The sequence below is a fragment of the Pelodiscus sinensis genome, chromosome 6, assembly GCF_052426305.1.
Source record: "Pelodiscus sinensis isolate ZL-2025 chromosome 6, ASM5242630v1, whole genome shotgun sequence".
NCBI lineage: Eukaryota > Metazoa > Chordata > Testudines > Trionychidae > Pelodiscus > Pelodiscus sinensis.
This window is the reverse complement of record NC_143057.1, coordinates 52,760,560-52,774,483: the sequence shown is the minus strand read 5'-3', so window position 1 is coordinate 52,774,483 and position 13,924 is coordinate 52,760,560. Positions and strand designations below refer to the sequence as shown.

At 41.3% G+C, this 13,924-nt stretch overlaps 1 protein-coding gene across 1 annotated transcript in view; it reads left to right on the top strand.

The window, feature by feature from the left end:
- MEGF10 (multiple EGF like domains 10) overlaps nt 1–13,924 on the top strand; it is a 173,534-nt gene that overhangs the window by 1,276 nt on the left and 158,334 nt on the right. The window lies entirely within an intron of this gene.

The window sequence follows — 13,924 nt, the reverse complement described above, 5'->3', positions numbered from 1 at the left end:
ACACACATCCAGTTGAGCTAGATTGTTAGACAGAATTTTTCTAACTCGAAGCAGTAAAATAACATTTAAATGTTTCCTCTACATAGAGTAACTTTTTTCCATTGTACTTTTGCTTTCAAAATTATTCCTTGGAAACCAATAACTTTATAAAGTAATCAACAGGTTATCACTTCTGGATGAACTGGCAAATAGGGATGCCAGTCCAAACATCCCTGGCTTTCCTTCTTTAAGTCTTTATAGCACCCTCCTACTCTCTCTCCTGGGGGACTTGATTTTGCACTCATGCAAGTCAGTGAAAACTATTTACTTCAGTGCAGGATCAAAGCCTATGATTGGCAGAGCACATAGGTAGCAGGAGAACTATTCCTTAAAGAAGGTTTAGATTTTTCTTTGAAGGCTCTTAAACGTTGGCTGGGCTCCTTTTGTCTGACATATTTGAGCTATGCCTGAACAAGGGAAAAGAAAACATTTCCAAATGCCTCTTTTTATGAGCATCTAATTCAGTAGTTCTCAAACTTCTTGTATTGGTGACCCTTTTCACACAGCAAGTTTCTGAGTGCAACCCCCTTTATAAATTAAAAACATTTATATATTTAATGTTATCATAAATGCTGAAAGTAAAGCAGGGTTTTGTGGTGGAGTCTAACAGCCTAAGGGGTCATGACCCCCAGTTGAGAACTTCTGAACTAATTTAATTTCTAACAATAATTCTGAAAATATTGTCCAACAGGAAGAGAGATTGGGGCATAAAAGGCTGTAAACTGTCTGGTTCTGATTTTGAATATGAACACCTGCTTTGTAACTTGTCTATGTATAGGAGTGTCTGCATAAAGATTTTCACTAATGGGATATCCTGTAAGCATTTTTTCCTGTTTTTGTTTCTGCCAACCCTTAGTTACATTTCAGCTGGAATTAACATACAAATTGACAATATAATACAAAATTCTATCTTCAGAACAGCCAATAGATGAATTTCCTAGAATGAATTTAGAACACAAAGTAGTCTGGAATCTTAGGAATTCTTCAAAGATGTTTCTACTAATTGTAAGATGCTTCCTTGTAATAGGAATATAAATTTGGTCCCTATGCCATTCACTATATTAATGTTTTTTTCTATATTCGGTATCTACTTTTGGCCTATAATCCCTTCACTTTACTGAAGGTCTAAAATCTTTACTCAGAGTTTATCATCAAAGCACGGTATAAAAGAGATTGTATACTAAATTTAGTGAGACTTTCAATTATGTTTGGCAATATAAAATAGCTTGGAAGAAAAGCCAACAATAATTTTAGGAAAATGTTAGCATTCAACAACAAATGCAACTAAAAATCAGTTTTGAGAAGAGTAATTTAATTATTGTTGACTTGTACTTAAAGAAGCATTGACTGAGCAGTGGCATATCTAGTATGAGACTGAAACAGAATGCTGGGTTTAGACCTCAGTTTCACTGTAAATAACCCTGAAAGGCAGTTGTGTCCAAAAACAAAACTCAGGAAGAAAGCATACATAATTATGTATGTGCATTCTTCTTGAAGTGCAGTATGGGACAGAACCAGGACTGGTGACAGACTTTACCAGGTTCTGGGCAATGTGTGTGCATGTGGGTCCGAGTGCTTGGCTCCAGGCCCCCAGAAGGGGCGGAATCTCAGATGGAAGAGGCGTGTTAAGGTTTGTTTACAGCCACCAGTCCTGGCTCTCAGTGTTCTGTGCTGTTATTTAGCTCTGATTTACTCCTCAATGTCGTCTAAGAGCCGTGGAAGTGTTGGTAATGCTGCTAGACAACACTGACCTCCCATGGTTGAGCAAATTCTCTGGTTTGGGACTGGACAAATCCTGAAGATGCCAGACAAGAGAGGTTCAACCTGTATAGGCATTATCAGATGTCCTTTTTAATGGAAACTAAGCTGCTGTTGGGAAAAATGCAGAGTGCTTGTATATGTGATGAAATCTTAGAAATTAGTTAAGATAGTTTATGTTGCTATACAAAACATTACAAAATACATGTTCAATATATTCATTGTATATCATTTATGAAATGCAGAGTGTTTGTATATGTGACAAAATCTTAGAAATTAGTTAAGATGGTTTTCCAATTAATTGAGACTATTGGTATCTATTACAGCCATCTTGTCAGAAAAATAGGGATACTGTTCCAGGAGGGCAATTGGCTTTGCTGACACAGTTTGATTAATTGTGTCAGTATTTCTGTTAGTAAATCTATGCAAATTATATGGCCTTTATTCAGATGAAATATCTATTAAGGACTGCAGGTGGTTCAGTCTGTGAGATGTACAAATCAACTTAAGGCTAAAATTTAGACAGGCATGTCTAGTTGCAGCTCTTGTAACAATTTAATTTGAATAATTTACCTGTTTCATATCTAATCAACAAAGAAATTGATCCATAATATGCACTGAAACAATAATTTTGAACTCTCTAAATGTGTGAGGCAGTGGTCTCTAGATGAATGCGCGTAGGAGTGGACATCAGAAATTGCAACCTGGTTCTATCATTGATTCAGTGTGTGACTTCAAGCAAGACATTTAATCCTTCCCTTAGTTTCTCTAACTGTAAAATAGGAATTATTCTAATTCTATCTAATTTTTAATCATTAAATTAATAGGGAGTACTAGGAAGAATCATTAATCAATAATTGTGAAGCAGCTAGAAAGTGCAAAGCTCAATATGAGTGTATGTTGTTGCTTTTCATTTGTATTGCGGTAGCATCCAGAAGCCTCAGATGAGGACCTTATTGTGGTAGGCATTTTACAAACACTGCCCCAAAGAGCTTGCAATGTACATTTAAGATGACAAGTGGATATGGGCAGACCGATGGGCGAGTATAAGTAAACAATGAGACAGTCTTGGTTTGCATGACTGATGTGGCTTTGCAGGTCTCTACAGGGAAGTCCTCCCAAGTGTGAGAGGCAGCATGGGAAAAAGTTCGTTTGAAAATATAACAAGAGACTGATGAAGGCTGGCATCACTGGCCAACTGGACTCAGGAGTAAAAAATCTGGTTAACTTATGAGGAAAGAGAGACACGTGAAAGGCAAATAGTGAAGACAAATAGTTTGTGTGTGATATGATAGAGAAAGGGTAGCCAGGGTAGAAACACAAAATGTGGAGGCGACATAGTGAAAATTAAGAATTAAGAAAACTCTTTTTTTCAGGAACATTCTCAATTAATACAAGTGGGGGCAAGATTTTATTTTTCAAGCTAGAAAAAAATATGTCGTAGTGGTAGAGATGTGAGGTGATAAGGTCCTAGATGACCGTTTTAGTGGTGTAGAGGAATAGGCACAGTCATACCTTAGCAATATAGGCAGAAAGTATTGGCAAGGTATATAGATCCAGTGTGGAAATAAGGAACTTGTGACAGCTGACTTCAAAGGTGGCACCCAATTTCCAGGAAGGAGGATGGGAATACACTCTGTAGTGATGCACAAAGGAAGGAGTAGAGACAGTTTAGGAGAAAAAGATTACAAGCTCAGTTTTTTGTCATATTGAAATTGAGCTAATAGCTGGATATCCTCAAAAGGAGGTCAGAAAGACAGGCCAAGATTTTAGAGTGGACAGAAAGAAACACATCTGAAGTGAAGAGGTAGACCTGTGAATTGTCAGCATAGAAATTGTAGATGTATTTGTGTCTGCAGATGAGATGCCCAGATGTAAAGTGTAAGAGGGAGAAGAGAAAGGGATCAAGTACTTATTTACCCACATTGAAAACTGGAGGATGAAGGGGCAAATTCTCCAAGTGACTTGCTGGAGAAGCAACTAGAAATGTAGAAAAAGAGCCAAGACAGGACTGAACCATGGATGCTGTGGGAGGGAAAAATTTCAAGAAGAGTGTCATCAGTGCTGTGGAGGCAACTGGCAGATCAAGGAGGACGAGGCTAGACAAGTATTGATTCTGAGATTTGGCCAGGAAGAGGTATTTAGAGACCGATGAGAGCCTTTTCAGTGGAGTGAGGTGGGTAGAAGCTGGGCTGGAAATTGAATAATTATTTTACTATTGGTTTAAACTCAGGAAACAATAAACACATATATTGTTGTTTCAAACATTTTACCATTGGAGTTGGAATAATTAATATTTCTTGGAGAGGTCTTTTAAGAACTTGGAACTCTGTCTGCTGAGTACCCTGATCGCTCTTTGGGCTAGTTTATATTACACTTGCTCTAATTGAAGAGCATCTTTACTCTACTAGTAGTGCTATTGACTTCAGTTGTACTACTTCCAGAGTAAGTTACTTCAGAAAGTGAGTAAGGGTATCAATGTCTAGTCCCTAACATTTTAGGTCTCAGTCCTGAAAAGAAAATTCTAGTCTTGTAAAGGCTGACATTTATTCCATAATGAAGTCTCATTGATTTCAATGCAATAGCAGCATAAATGGGAATGATTTCTTTATGGTTGTTGTTTGTCTACCATCTAGCATGTCACAGACTCTACTATAGACTTATTAGCTATCCACAAGGGAATTTGATAGATTTATATCTTAGAGAATTTGGCAACACTTGCATTGGTGTCACCACAAAACTAAGCTATATCTTTCTTGATAAAAATCAATATAAGCTTTATCATCCTGATTTTCTCTAAGATGCTGGAGCTGTGTAGCTGAGCTATGTGTTTTCTTTCCAAAATATTGTTTTTAAATTAACTAAATCCAAAAGCCTATGTATCACCTGAAACTCTAATTCAGGGGTGGGCAATAATTTTTTATGGGGAGTCACTTCAAGAATTTGGAAATAGTTGAGGGCTACACTCTTCCATAATAGTAATGGAAGAGATGCGGGGCTTGGGAGGCAGGTTGGGTGCAGAAGGGAGGTTGGGGGTAAGGAAGGGAGTTTGGGTGAAGGAGGCAGTTGTGACCTGGGGCACTGAACTGGGGCGCAGGGGGTTGGATTGTGACCTAGGGCTGGGAATTGGGGTACAGGAGGGGGTGCAGGGATTTGGGTTGTGAGCTAGGGCAGGAGGGGACTGTGATCTGAGGCAGGAGATGGGGTGCTAGATATGGGTGCAGGACGGGGGCTGAGGATTTGGGTACATGGAGAAGGGGACAGGAGTGGGGAGCAGAGGGATGGGGAAGGGAGGAGCTGGGGTGCCAGAGGTGCAGTCTGGCCAAAGACTTACCAGCCAGCAACCCGTTCCTGAATCAGCCTCCCTGCCTGCCAGTGTTCCCTGTGCATGGAGCCCTGAACCTCTGATTGGGCAGGGCTGATTAATCACCTGGGAAGCTGGGTTGCTGCGCAGTTTAGAAGGAACACTGCTGCCTGCCCCGACCCCGCACAGGCTGGAGCCATGTGTTCTGGAGAACCTTGTGGTGGTGGTTGCCTGTTACACTGGTCTACAATTTTTTAGAAGTCATCTGCTTCAGAGATAAAATGTGCTATTTATTATGTATTTTGATGTGCTGAATTCAAATATGACAATTAAAACAACTGCTTGGCTACTGTTTCCAAGATACTTAAGTTTTTACATTTTACGTCTATGTATATTGTGTAGATAGTAGAGTTTTAATCATAAATTGTAAACCTAGGTCTTTTCATATGTTTATGGTTGCTTTACATGATAATATTTCACCTGTCCTGTTTATGTAACACTTGAAAAATCAGCAAAAGGGTTATATAAATAAAATGTATTATGAAACAAAAGGCAAAAAACTATTATGTACATAGTTTAGTCCTATTCAGTGTCTGCTCGGCGCTTCTTGGCTTGTCGCTTGTATTCATTAAATGGAGCATCTCTTGTCACTGTCCAGCAATAGTCTGCAAGCATTGATGGGCTCCATTTGCCCTGATAGCGTTTCTCCATTGTTGCAATCTTCTGGTGAAATCGCTCGCTGTGCTCGTCGCTCACTGCTCCGCAGTTCAATGGAAAAAAATCTAGATGAGAGTGCAAAAAATGTATCTTTAGTGACATGTTGCAACTAAGGCTTTTGTATGCCTTGAGGAGGTTTTCCACCAACAACCTGTAGTTGTCTGCCTTGTTGTTTCCGAGAAAATGTATTGCCACTAACTGGAAGGCTTTCCATACTGTTTTTTTCCTTGCCACGCAGTGCATGGTCAAATGCATCATCTTGAAGAAGTTCACGAATCTGAGGACCAACAAAGACACCTTCCTTTATCTTAGCTTCACTTAAACTTGAAAATTTTCCACGGAGGTACTTGAAAGCTGCTTGTGTTTTGTCCATGGCTTTGACAAAGTTCTTCATCAGACCCAGCTTGATGTGTAAGGGTGGTAACAAAATCTTCCTTGATTCAACAAGTGGTGGATGCTGAACACTTTTCCTCCCAGGCTCCAATGACTGTCGGAGTGGCCAATCTATCTTGATGTAGTGGGAATCTCTTGCACGACTATCCCATTTGCAGAGAAAACAGCAGTACTTTGTGTATCCAGTCTGCAGACCAAGCAAGAGAGCAACAACCTTCAGATCGCCACAAAGCTGCCACTGATGTTGGTCATAGTTTATGCACCTCAAAAGTTGTTTCATGTTGTCATAGGTTTCCTTCATATGGACTACATGACCAACTGGAATTGATGGCAAAACATTGCCATTATGCAGCAAAACATCCATTACTTCTTGGAATAACATGATGCAATTCATATCATGTATGACGCAATACCAGCTTCAGATTGCATCATTCATTGTTTTGCCTAAAAAGCAAGTACTGTCCAAACCCAGTCATAGATTTATTCATAGATCCAGTCAAAGATGTATTTTAGTAATTTCTGGTTTAAATTGAGATCCCTTCCCCTTTATAACTCACTTATCCTCCGCCATTCGCAAGTCAAGGGTCGTATATACTGACCCAATAGCATATCTTGAAAACTAGAGCCAATCAACAATTTTAAGCATCATTTTTGTTCTCAGTGACCCAGAATTAGTAAAGTTTGACTACATTTATTTCAGAAGCATTTTGGCTGTAGAGCAGTGTTATTGAAACAGGCAGCTCCCATTGGCTAGGTTCTGGCCAGAAACCGGCCAATGGGATTGTGCTGGGGGTGGGAGCAGCTCCTAAAGCTTTTCCTCTTCCTCTCCTGAGTTACAGTTTTAAGAAAAAACACCTCATAGTGCCAAGTGGGTGGATCCATTCCGCAGAGGCCCTGCTGCTCCGCCGCCCCCAAGCCAAGTAGGGCCTCGGGGCAGTGCAGTGCCCAAAGCCTTCTACACTCTGCCCCCGCCCTGTGAGCAGCACATGGTGCTTCCAATCCTTAATTGGCTGGGGATGGGAGAGTGAGCGAAGCCTCCTCCTGCCCTGCCAGGAGTACGTGGTGCTTTGAAGAACCGCGCACTGCTCACATGGCGAGGGGGAGAGCAGAGGAGGCTTCACGCGTTACTCCGCCCCAGGCCAATCAGCGCTTGGGGGCGGGGGAGCTGCATGAAGCTTCCTTCGCCCTGCTCCAGTCCTGCGAGTAGCCCACAGCACTTCAGAGTGCCACATGCTCCTCGCAGGGCAGGAGGAGGCTTCCCGCGCTCCCCCACCCCCAGGCCTTTATTGGCCTGGGGGTGGGCAGGCATGCCAAGTCTCTTCCAGGGCATAGGTGCCTAATGAGAAGGGGGGGCAAAGGGGCTCCCTAAGACCAGTCATCGTCTGGGAGTGGGGTAGTCCCGCCCTTTCCTGTTTAGGCCCTGCCCCTTCCAGGGTGGCCCGGGGCTACTTCCAAAATTTTTGAAGTGACCTCTGGGCAATAATTGCCTACCCCGGCCATAGCGGCATTTCTGAGTGGCGTGCGGGGGTCAAGGAAAGTGGGGAGCCTGCCTGGGCCTGCCGTATTTTGCCCAGGCCTGCTCTAATTAGTGGTACGTAAATCATGGTAAGAATGAAACTGGTAAAACAAAGAGGTACAATTTTGTGGCTGTAATTCTGTGCTTGTCTCCCCATTGTGGCTAAATTTTTGAAGTGCTTTCAGAATAATGGAGGAGGGATGCTTTCAATCATATGTGCTACAGTGGTAATGATGGTCAAATTCATCTCTAAATTTTATTTCTGTTACTTTCATTCAGATCTTTATTTCCCCTGCAGTATATTTTTTTAATTATCTGTATGGTTTAACACTTGAATTGGGTTTTGATTCTTCCTTGCATTTAGATGATACATCATTATTTAAATGCTGGCTAATTCATGACTTTTTGTTTTTGAGACAGGTGGATAAAATTAAGAATTGGTTGAATTAGACTAGAGATTTTGAAAATTTATTCTCAAAGTTTTAGTAATCAGCTGTCCTAATAAACTATGGAGTAAAATAGTTCTGAGCACAGGGCTGCTGACAAAGAGAGCCCACGAAGTGGATGATTTGTTTGAAAGCATGCCTTCCTGTTTAAGCCTGGAGTGACAATAATCGTAACATAAAACTGTTCATGTGACAACTAGACAAAGAAGCCATTATGCATAGCTGGCTGGCATCAGAGCCTACTGAAGCCAATAGTCAAACTAAGCTTGGTAGCCCCAAGGAAACTAATACATTGGAAGTAGTCTTATGTAAAAAACATCAAGAGGTGAAGTCTACAGCAGTTAAACTGTTTATAGTGACATAACTAAGGCAGTGCTTGTGTATGTTTTTTGTAAGCTGCTATATGAATACTCCATAAACACTAGTTCAAAGTTTGGGTGAAATTCTTCCCACAAGTACTTGTATGTTACACTAATAAAACTTAAATAAGAGTTGTACGCACTCATATTTGTGGGCAGTATTTGGCCCTTGACATAAAACTCCTTTCTAAAACAGTCATGATCATGTGCCAGAATTACAAGACTCAAGAAAAAAAAGCAAAGTCCCAGAATACTTGTAGACTTTGGTAGCTGTGGCCCCCAGAGGCAGCAGACTTGCGTCATCCACTGTAAGCCTATTTAAAAATTAGGATAAGACAGCTGGAGTGGAAAGTCCTTCAATTAGAAATGTATTTGTTTAAAAACAACTGTTCCTCCTCCACTGCCTTTGGGGAAGGATTCTTCTTGCTATTCCCTGACAATGCTCCCCAGCATCCAGCTGAGTTTCTCAGGCGGGGATCTGGGGGCAGGATTTTGGCCTTACTCCATAAATAAGAGGAATCATACTTGATCATTTCACTGCCTTTAATTGGATCATGTGGTCCAGCTCTGATTTTCACCTCTTTTGAAACATGTTTACCCATGTTAGCTCAAAGGTAACATGATTCTCAAGAAGATTTTGATTTGGTGTTGCGGGTGTTTTTTACATTTTATTTTCCACTACTATATAAGACTAAAGCATAAGGTGTTAAGCTTCCACAAGGTGGCTTATGGTCTACCTATATTTTGCATTGTATATTGATGGTACTGTGGAATAATGTTTTAAATTAAGAGTTGTAAAGAGATTCCATGGATGCAAATTACTGCATTTAATTTATGACATACTTTTTTACTCTTATGAGTACTTGATTTTGGGAGACACTTGAAGTACAAAAAAGAAAAAAAGAATTTACAATTGCTAATAGAAGCACATTAAATAACCTATCCTGTTTATTCAGTTCTTTATCTTTAGGCCTTTTTGTTTTTCTTTTTTATATGCTCTTGGCAGAGACCATGACCACAATTACTTATGCTTATAGTAGTTGTGTCAACACAGATTCAGTTAAGGAATGCAGATTGTATTTTTTTTCTTTTGTTGTCAAAAGTGTTACTAAAATGTTGTAATAGATGTACTAGTATTTAAATGTTAAATGCATAGCATAAGAGCCTTGGTAGAAGATTATTCTGTTATTTATATAAAACAGCAAAAACAAAGCACAAATTTATTTTCAGTATTACATCCCTGCAACACCATTGCTTATTCTTACTCACAGGGATGAATGATCACATGTACACTGTTGACTTCAAAGTCATTACTTATATCTGTAATTGCTCACTAATGTAATGATTGGGTAATCAGGATCTATATGGGGAGAGTACTTTAATTTGCAAATAACTCTTTTCAAGATATCATTATTAAGTGCTATGACTAAATCAGACATTTTTATAACTGTGATTCATAGACAATAAAAACCATGTTTGCTCACTGCTTTGTGAGGTTTTCCTTGGTTAGCACTATGCACTCATAGCACTGAGGACACTGCAGAATAATACAGCTCCATGAGAAGCACTGGGAGGGATTTGATTTCAGGGAATAAATAGGGCAGAATCAGACTCCCCACTAGCTCCTCCCTAAGGCTTTAAATATATGTTTTGGACAGTCTTTTCAGTGGAAAGAAGTAAGTTCATAGAACTGTAAAGATTGCACCCAGCCAGGGCCAGAAAGAGACAAGGCTGTCAGCATAAGAAATTCTTTCCATTGATTAGAAGAAATCTTCCTGGAAAAACAAGGACTCTTGTGGCACCTTAGATATTATCAAATTTATTAGATCATAAGATTTTGTGAGTAAAAAACACTTCTTCAGATGAACTGGAATGGAAATTAGAGGCAGGGATATATAAATAAAATAAGTACTAGTATAACAAAAGAAGGGAGTTACTTATCAAGTGTAGGACCAGTGTTAATAAGGCCAATTCAGTCAAACTGCTCACTCCGAACAGTTGATGGAGAGGTGTGGCTATCAAGAGAGGGAAAATTGCCATTGTAGTGAGAGAACCTATCTAAATTCTTATTCAGCCTTAATCTGATTGTGTTACATTTGAAAATGGATTGCAGCTCTGTTGTTTCTCTTTGTAATTTGGTTTTGAAGGTTTTTTTTTTTTTAGTAGGATGGCTATATTTAAATCTATTACTGATCGTCCAGGAAGGTTAAAGTGTTCTCCTACTGGTTAATGTATGTTATCTTTCTTGATGTCTGGTTTGTGTCCATTTATTCTTTGGCACAGAAGAAAACCCTTCTTTCGAAATTACCCTCAAACCTCATTTTATAAGGAGTAAGGGTAATTTCGAAAGAAGGGTTTTTTTTCGAAATAACCACGTCTAGACAGCGTTTCTTTTTTCGAAATAGGGTATTTCGAAATAGCGCCCGGATGCAATTATGCAAACGAAGAACGGGAAATTCAAATCCGCGCTTCATTTGCAATTTCGCTCAGCTGCATTTGCATTCCTCTCTTGAAAGAGGAATGCAGTGTAGACATACTGTAAGGTGCCACGGGACTCTGCATTGTTTCTGCAGATACAGACTAACACTATAGTTGCCAGGTGTCCAGTTTTGAACCGAACAGTCCGGTATTTGAGCTTTCTGTCTGGGAAACAAATTGAGAAAATACCGGACTTATAAATGTCTGGTATTTTCTAATTAAGTAAGTTTTATTGTTATCATGAATATCAGTACATAGTTGCGTACTGCCTGACTGGTAGACACACTCACATTGTGTGAGTGTGTCTACCAGTCAGGCAGTACGCAACTACACAGTAGAGAGGGAGGGGTGGGGCCTGGCTGGGATGGATTCCCTGGAGCCAGACTAGCCCGTGCTTCCCGCCAGGACCGTGCGTGGAATGGGAAGCACCCCAGGATCTGGGTGTGCCTGGGCCAGCCCCGCTCCCTGCCAGCCGGTTCCCCTCCCCTGTTCCTCCTCTTTCCAGCCCCACACCCCCCAGCTCCCTCCCGGCCAGCTCTGCTTCCTGCCAGCCAGTTCCTTCCCCCGATCTCCCTTAGCTAGCCCCGCTCCCCTTGACCCCCCTCCCGGCCAGCCCCGCTCCCCACCGGCCAGTTCCCCCCTGGCCAGCTCCGTTCTCCCCCAATTCCCTCCCGGCCAGCTTCCCGCTGGCTGTTCGCCCTCCCCCATTTCCCCTGGCCAGCCCCGCTCTCCCTGACCTTCTGGCCAGCCTCGCTCCCCTCCCAGCCTCTCTCTCCCCCCATCTGAGATCAAGTGTGTCCAGTATTTTTTTGAAATCATCTGGTAACCCTAACTAACACGGCTTTCCCTCTGAGACTTTATCCTGGAAAAGTGATCACTGTGACCTAGCACAGCTGAATAACTTAGGAAAATAAAGGTTTGCTAAGTATGGAGGTAAGCTAGACAGTTTGTTTTTATTCTATGGGAGAGAGACTTCAAGAACAGGATCTTAACATTTTTTAAAAATTGCTTGTTTTAGAACCATGCCAGACTTTCTCTAAAAGCTGGGCTTGCCCTCTCTATTAGAAACAGTATGTGAATGATGCCTGCGAGCTTTGTATGCACTATGATTGAGGAATGTTCTGCAGGCCACAGAGCACCATTATTATGCAGTGGGTTTAATTACCCATATAATTACCATTTGGGCATAAGAGCCCCTTTATGTAAAACATCACTATTAACATCTTTAAAGTCATTGTCACTTAAAAGAGGGATGTCTCTATATTTGGAGATTACATAAAAATAGAGGAGCAAATATCTCATTGTATTACTATGAAAAGCAAAGATCATAGAATGGCATTTTATTGTTTCAATGATTCTCTTTTTTAAACAGAATTAAACTAAGGGGACACAATGCTAAGTAATGATAATTATATGTATAACAATAAATTTAGATCCAAAGTGATTGTTTTACAGCACTGACCACATTTATTTGCAACTCATTAGTTACAGAACTTTAAAAAACAACATTTAGCTTTAAAGTTTTTGACTGTAGAACAGTGGTCTCCAACCTTTTTAAGCATGAGATCACTTTTTGAATTTAAGTGCAATCCAAGATCTACCTCAAACCTAATACCCTTGCCCCGGCTCCTTTGTGCCTCTTCTCCAATGCCCCGCCCCTGCTCACTCCATCCTCCCTCCGTCATCCTCCCTCACTTTCACCAGACTGGGGCAGAGGGTTAGGTGCAGGCTCTTGTCTTGGATTAAGGGATTTAGAGTGTGAGAGGGGCTCTGAGCTGAATTTGGGGCAGGCAGTTGGGGTGCCGGAGGGGGTTCTAGGTGCAGGGTCTGGGATGGTGTTTGGATGCAGGGGTGCTTGGGGCTAGGGCAGGAGCATGAGATGCAAGAGGGGGTTCATGACTGGGGTAGGGTTTCAAGATGTAGGATCTGACTGGGCCCTGCTTACCGCAGGTGATTCCTGGTTGGTGGTGCAGTGAGGCTAAGGCAGGCTCACCCCTTCCCTGGCCCTGCACCACTCCCAAAAGCAGCCAGTAAACGCCATCCCAAGTCCTGTAGTGCCTCCCACTCTACTCTGTGGAGATAGAATATGGAGTGGGAGAGGGGGCACCTTGACCTCAATGCCCCTCTTCTTCCTCCCCTGCCCTGCACAGCAAGCAGGAGGCCCCCCAGGGGTGGGGGAGACAGCTCCAAGGCAAAGGACAGGAGGTGTGCTGCAGTAGGGGGAGGGACAGCTGTAGTTTAGGCACTTGATAGCCTCTTAGCCAAACCAGTCAGGATCACGTGTCAGAGGCTCCAAGATCAACCAGTAGATCCCAATCTACTGGTTGGTGACCACTGCTATAATATATGGATTCTGGGTAGATGATAATGCTGAAATAGAGTTGATTCTTACTGTTTGGTGCACTAGATTAATTCTCCGACATACTGTTTGATGACTAGATTATGAATCCGGTTGACTTAATCATCTTTCCTTAGTCCTCAGATGAAGTAATATGCCCTGGTTTTGTTGCTACACTTTAAAAGCTGAAATATATGTCAGGAACATTGTAAAGTACATTACATATTATTGGTAATAAAGGTTGTCTGTCAACTTTTAAGTTCAAAAAATATGAACAGGAACATAACACCAAGTATACATGTTGTGTCCAAATATATTTATAACTGATTTAGACCAACTGACATTAACTGAGATTTTACAATGTATTCATCTCAATACATATGGATTCGTTGGGGGTCATAAAAGATAGATATTGCCAAATTACCTGTGGGGCCGTTTTAAACCGGAACACGGGCCGCAATTGGCCCGCGGGCCGGACTTTGGACATGCCTGGCTTACGCTGTCCAAATAGATGAAAAAAAGACTTAGGCTTAGGTTAATTGGCCTATACCAGCTAATCCATGGAGTGTTCAAGTT